At 43.4% G+C, this 7,213-nt stretch overlaps 1 protein-coding gene across 1 annotated transcript in view; it reads right to left on the bottom strand.

Moving 5' to 3' along the window:
• ush2a (Usher syndrome 2A (autosomal recessive, mild)) overlaps positions 1-7,213 on the bottom strand; it is a 208,689-nt gene that overhangs the window by 19,902 nt on the left and 181,574 nt on the right. The window lies entirely within an intron of this gene.

The following is a 7,213-nucleotide window of genomic DNA, read 5'->3' on the forward strand; positions in this document are numbered from 1 at the left end:
GGAAAGAAGAGAAGGGACAGGAAGAGGTCTTGCTAATTTATACATTAAAGAGCCCTCAGATCTTACATGGTTCAACACAGTTTAGCATTGAGGCCCAGGAAGCAATCTATTCAATCTTTTATTTCCTCACTCTGTCTTCTCTTTGGTGTAGCAGCTACAGCAGGAGTCTTCTGGACAGTGTGTGTGTTTCTGTAGGGTCAATATAAAAGGGTCCTTGTTCATTGTGCACATATATCAGTACTGGTGTTTATGTTTGTGCATTTGCATGTATCCTAACAAGCCCGCACCCACATGCATCTTGTTTTGTACCCATGTGTCCCTGGAAGCGTGTGTGTCTGCAGCTGCACATCTGTGTGTGTGTGTAATATTCAGGTGGAGAGGCATGGTGCGGCCGGGGGGACATTGTGTGATACTAATTAAGAATAACCATGTGTATTTGTCAAAAGAATTATGCTGATTATCTCACAACGGTCCCGGCACTGGGCCCCGCAGAGAGACAGAGACAGGGAGATGGACCAATATTAGCATATGGCTACATGGACATACACACATGTACGCTTTCTCTCTCTCTTTGTCTCTCACTCACACATGCACACATGGATGTGCAAGTCGAAGTAAAATGAGTGCCTAAGAACATAAATGAAAGAACCATGTCTAATGACAGGTGAGTGGGCTCCGACTGGTCTGCCTTCAAGTGGGTTTTCTCCACAGGTCTTCTCTGGTCTCTCTGCTATGTAATATTACATCCTGGAGAGATAATAAAGCACTGTGCTGTTTCACTTTTTCCTATGTGTTTCAGTTCTTTCAATGTGAGGTAAAATATACTATGATAAGACATGATTCAGTTCAGTTCAGCTCAATTCAACTGAAGCCTTCAGTCCAGTCCATTAGTACAAGCTGTGCCCTGACCAGGCCTGTGAGACCAGTAATTGTTTTCGGAGGTTTCTGAGGTGAGCCAGTGAACCCCACACTGCTCTCTTGCACCCCATGCCAAGCTCTCAAGCCAAGTTTGTGTGTCTGCGTGTGTTTGCCTAATTCAGTGCTGCTGGCACAATTGCCCCTGTGTCTGTTTGCAAATGCCCTGCATGGGTGTCCCCACTAGTCAGTGTGCATTACACAAACCCTGACACAGAGGTTACAGCCGTTTGTGCATTACATACACACACACAGACACACAGAGTGCCATTAGGCATGTGTTTTGTCTACGGCCAGCACTGCAGGCGTCTGGAACAGGCATGCCCACTTCACACCGACAGCCATGATTGGCTTTGGCGGCTCTAGACCCCAGGAACAGCACATTTAGTGTGTATTTGTGTGTGATGTGGCCAAATACGAGTGGACAAACTCTGGCAAGTGAGGGACAGTATGCTTCCACAGATATCTCCTGAAATTTAAATGAATCACTGTCTATGAATGTAATTTTATCTGAGCTTTATTTTGTCAGGCAGCACAATTTAATACAAAAACGTTATTTATCAAGCCTTTAATTAATGACTGGTTAGTAGAACAAATTAAATAAAAAAAACAAGCACAAGTAATTTCCATTTTTCTGTTGAGATGGTGAACAAAATAAAATTGAAATCGATGCCAAACTGGAGTTAACTTTGGACAATTTTGGACTTTTTTTTAACCAAAATAAATCATAGCTAACATTTTGCAGATTATACAACATTGGGACTGTCTTAAAATTCCACTCGATGAAGGGTTCAAAATATAGACAGACAGACACCAGTATCTTACAAATACTAGTCTTCTTTGGCATACCTGCTGTCTTTACACCCCTCACTACCAATCTATGGACATTAAAGTGACTGCCAAATATAATCGCAAAGACGCTGCATTCATGTCCACGCTGTGAGACGCCATCAGGCAGAGAGACGGGCAGGAAAGCCTCCTCCACACTATGGTCAGAAGTACTGCCCGCTTCCAGAACAAATACTTGACAAGGATTTAGTAACAAGTTTTCACACACACAGCAGGAGTTGAGTGGACTCTGTCATCACACACACACACACACACACACAGACACACTTGGCATTCCTCTAAAGTGATGACCATCATGTCGTGGTTGCAGCACTCAGCCCCCATTAAGACAAGTGGAGAGCACTGCACTGGATGGTGCAGCCTCTTCACAGACAGACATACAATAACACACAACCTGCCATTACTGAGCGAAAGAGAATGAGAGAGAGCGAGAGCACAAAAAGAGAGGGAGAAAGAGGAAGTAGGAGAATATAAACTGACTTAAAAAAAAAATCACTTGACAGAATGAGAGGAAGACAGAAGAGGAGGGAATGTAGGGTGCAAAGATGGTGTATGAGAGTAACATAAAAGCTGTAATTTGTGACCAAAGTAGTGAAAACACAGATGGAAATGTAGTGATGGAGGGAGGACTAAGGGGGGAGGAGTTGTGAAAAAGATGAGGAGACAGAGAAAGATTGCCCTGTAGAGAAGAGGGAGTGTTGCAGCCTGATTATTTGGCTGTTTTTGCCGAGAGCCCTCCAATCAGAGTTGGAGACCTCTAAGTAAAAGGTCTGATAGGCCGAGGGCCTAATGAACTCTGCATCCGAGTCTCCTTATCCTCTCTTCTAATCCTTTGTTCCTCTCTTCACCTGTCTCCTCCTCCCCTCTCAACCTCCTCACACCCTGTGCACTCAGCTCTGCATCTCTCTCTTCCATCCACTCCTGCCTCCCGCATTTCTTAAAGGGTGTCACTGGGAACAAGGGCAAAGCCTCGCCATTCCTGTGCCTCTGACCAGCCTCTATCCTCCATTCCCACTCTTCTGTGGTTAAACAATGCAAAGAGGACAACTGAAAGTTCAAAGCAACAAGTGACAGAGTAAAGCTGCTTTATTTAAAATTCTGAACAATGTTGTGAAAATAAATACATTTATATAACTGCAATCAGTGGCAGGCATTTTGCTTTTCTAAAGATGAGAAACTGTCTCTGAAAGCTAAATGCAAAGACACAAAACAAGCAAATGAGAAAAACATCTTCCTCACTCTGCCACACCTAGGCAACATACAGGGATCTGCTGCAGAGAAAACAAGCAAGTATTGTAGAGAAACAACAAAATTTCCAGTGAACTTTAAAAAATAATGAATACATTGACTATATGAGCGAGAAGCCTGTCTGCAGGCTGGAGGATGAGGTGGGGCTCCATGTTGTACATGTTGGGCTGTTTGAAATGAGCTATCGATGCTCATTTGAGTTTTGGTTCTGGTTGCATAATTCCGACATTACTGGACACTTAGCCTGGGCCTTTCACTAACTACCAACTGGTTCAATCACTGACTGTGCCCCCCTGAGACCTGCCCTGGAGGTATATCGTAAAGGAACGGCTCGACATTTTGGGATCCTTTTTTAGCTTCTTGCCGAGAGTCAGCGTGAGGCTGCCAGGCAACCAGCAGAAACTCAAGTTAGTTACTGCACCTGGCCAAGAAATAAGTCTGGCTCATAACCCGTTGTAAAACTAGGACGTGACATTTTTACACTTTGGTTTCTGTACAGATTAAACAAAAGGATTTATAATGTGGATTGTTTTACTTTTAAAGCCAGGCTAGCTGTTTCCCCATGTTTCTAGTCTCTATGCCAAGCTGAACTAATTGGCTGACAGCTGTAGCTTTGTATTATTAGGCTTCTAAATTAATGCTCAGCAAATAAGTCTATTTCCCAAATATTAAACTGTTTCTTTAAGGAGTTCCACCTTTTCCATGCGGTCTGGCATGCACAGAGTTAGCGTTCAGATAATGACCTGCACCTGGCAGGACAGACATATGCATTGGCTATACATGCACATAAACATACACGATTGCGTGTTCCAAACAATGCATTTGTATTCATACCATGTGTTTAACACTATTACTTGTTCGACTCTATCTGATCATTCAACACACCTGCAGTACACACCACACATTCTGAATATGTCCACACTCAACTGCGCATGCCTAAATACACACATTCTGATTGTGCGGTTGACACACAGACACACACTCTGAACCTCACATCGGCTCTGAGACACAGTTGGCCGGCTGGCCCTGTCTGTCCTGCACTCTCTGATGGCACTTAATGGTAAACTAACAGACTGTAAACATGCTGCTATCTCTCTCTCTCTTACTCAACTCTCTATATTACTCTGTCTCTCTCTCTCTCTCTCTCTTCATCCCCTTATCTCCTTTCCTCACCTTCTTCACTTCCTGCTTAGCATTGTTCACTTCATTCTTCCTCCTCTATCCCAGTCCCCTCTCCTCTTTTCTGCTCTCTCCTTTGCTTTTCCTGGGGTATTTTTTAAACAATGTGTCCTTCATGTACGGTTGGTTACGGGGCGTACAGAAGGACATCATTAGCGCTGGTGGTTAAGCTGTAATTTACACCATTACCGAGGTAGGGGCCATTTTTATTGCCTAGTAAATTTCAGCTCTGAAATATTTAGACCATATGGCTCAATTTGTGTAATAACCTTAATTTCCAAGCACCCTTCAGCTCCCTTCAGCGCCGGCTGTTGTTGGCGGATGGCAGAGTGGTGTGTGTACACGTTTGTATGCGTGTGCATGGTTTGGGTTTAGAAAGCATACACACACACTCACACACATTGTAAGCCTATGCAAAAACATGGACATGACAATAATGTTAACACATATTCTACACATAACCTCTTACATACACATTTCTACATTCATTCACACACACAGAAACACACACACATACACACACACGTATGTATGCATGGCGGTAGCAGATTAATAGGGTGTCAGCTTGTGTTTGGGTGAGGGAGCGTCAGGCGTCGGCCAGATGGTTCTCAGGGATGATGACTGTCAGGGGTCCTGCTCTGATCAATGGGATGTATTAATACAGCACACAGGCAAGCAAACACAAAAACACACACACTGTTGCACATACACACACAAACAAAAATGTTATACATGCACACAGGCGTACATGCACAACCATATTCAGACATATGTATCCACATAGGGTAACGTGTGTGCGCGCGCACACACACACACACACACATGCACACACACATATATATGCACATAGTCTCCCTTCATCAGTGATCCCAAGGGCCACAGTGTAACATCTGGAAGAGCCAAGGGAGGGAGGAAAGGACAGAAGAGTAAAGGAGAAGAAGAGATCAGTGAGAGATGCAAGAGAGGAGAGAAGAGTGGAAGGAAAAATGAAAAAGGAGTGCAATGGGAGTCAGGGAAAACAAGAGATAGAGGAGATGTAAAAAAGAGTAAAGTGTGCAAGAGTCAAGAGAAGGTAGTAAAACTGGTGAGAGAGGCCAGCAGATGGAAGAGAGGAGCTGAGGATATTAAGCTATAAGGGTATGGTGAAAGAGGACGTAAAGTGAGGAGTGAGGGAAAGAAGAAAACAGCAGTGACTGAGGAGGAGGTGGAGGAAATGAGAACAGTGGAAGAGTTGCAGGTAGTGAAAGATGTGAGCAGAAAAGTAAGGAAAAGGAAAGAAAGGGTGAAACATGGAAGAAAAAAGAGATCGTTGCCACCCACTGAAGCTTGTGGTCAAAATTGGTTAGTGTAAAGTAAGTGGTAGCAGCTCGAATCTCCGCCGCTATGGACACAGCAGCCCAGTGGGCTCTCCAAAGAGGGGGGATGCAGTGAAGAAAAAGACAACCTATGAAAAAAAAAACTGACCTGCACTTCTACTTAAATGGGAGCAAACCAGAAAAAAACAGTATAGAGTAAACACAAAGAGGAAGATCAGGACAAGAAGAGCAGCACAAACCAAAAGAGAAGCAAAGAAACCACAGTGCAAGAAAGGCAACCTGACAGGGCTGTGCGCATGACTAACATGTCTTTCAGGAGGGTGTAAGGCATGGAGAGTGAATCTGTGTGTGTGTGCCAGGCGGCGCGTAGGGGTCTAGTGCAGCAGGCCGCCTGCGCATCGTACCCTCATTCCGTCCGATTGCCATGACGACCCCATTAATCAGCCGAGCTGGCACAGATCAGCGTTCCCAGCCTAGCCTGAGATCAATACACACACAAATGTACACATACTAAATGGGCGCACAAGCACAACAGCACATCCACAAAGTGAGAAATTGTGTGGAAAAAAAGACAAGTGAATTTACGGAAGATTGAGAGAAAAAGTTCTGAAACCTCTCATTCGCAGTGTCTCATTGGACAATCTTAATCCATATTCTACAATTAATGAGTATCTAACCCCTACTATTAAATGTCAACCCACACTTTTAAAGAACAACTTGTAAGCATCCAAAACACTAGCTGCAGTTTTACCAACACTGCGGTGCGTGCACATTAACATACAGCATTGTAACTTCTTTTCTCTAATCTGTAACATCCAACCATGTCACCACTGCAGCATTTTCCCAGTTCTGGCTCCCTGTCCTGTCTCACTTACTGCTTATGACACTTGCAGGTGATATTTAACTTGTGATTGTCTTGAGCTTATGGAAAACAGTGTACATTAAAGGCTGATAAAAAAAAGAACAAAACAATATTTATAATTTAAAACCGTTCATAATCTCTGTCTAGACAAATGGGGGAACTGCATGACATACTATGGAACAAGGATATTGTTGTTTTGGACTTTAAGGAATTAACAGTTTTACAAATTGCAGCAGGTTTTTGTACTTCTGGAACAGAACATGAGTTCAAAATGTCCTTTTCCCTGTCTGCTAAATTAGTCGTCCTTTTAACTGACTGCTTGCTGTCTCTCTCTTAAACCTCAATTTTATTTTGCCTTTTAAGTCTCAAGCCTAATATATCAGCTCTGCATTATTAACAACTAACGCTGAGACACAAATGTTACAGTCCTACAATAGCCTGCTCTTTTAAGGTTTACTGGGAACTTTGTTTCTTATTTTCTTTGTGTATTCTAAACAATGGAGCACATGTGGTGAAGGCAACTGTGTGACAAATGACTGCCAACAACATAAGTCTATGCCATGTCAATGAGCTTCTCTCGCAGCCACAAACTCACACATGCACACACAAACAGAGAGTGCTCCATATCAATGAGAAGGTGAAAGGTCTCCATTTACATCTTGTATTAATTATGAGTGACAAGCCAAAGGTCACAGAGGGAGAAGAGGCTGCTCGTACGGACAGAATATAGATCTATACTTGTACCTCTTCTCCTCTTTCGTTCTCGTCCCTCGATCTATCACTGTGTCTCGTCCCCCATCTTCCCCTTCACTTGTCTTTTTCTCTCCTCTCCATCTGTCCCTTC

The sequence above is a fragment of the Monopterus albus genome, unplaced genomic scaffold (assembly GCF_001952655.1).
Source record: "Monopterus albus unplaced genomic scaffold, M_albus_1.0 scaffold10.1, whole genome shotgun sequence".
Classification (NCBI taxonomy): Eukaryota; Metazoa; Chordata; class Actinopteri; order Synbranchiformes; family Synbranchidae; genus Monopterus; species Monopterus albus.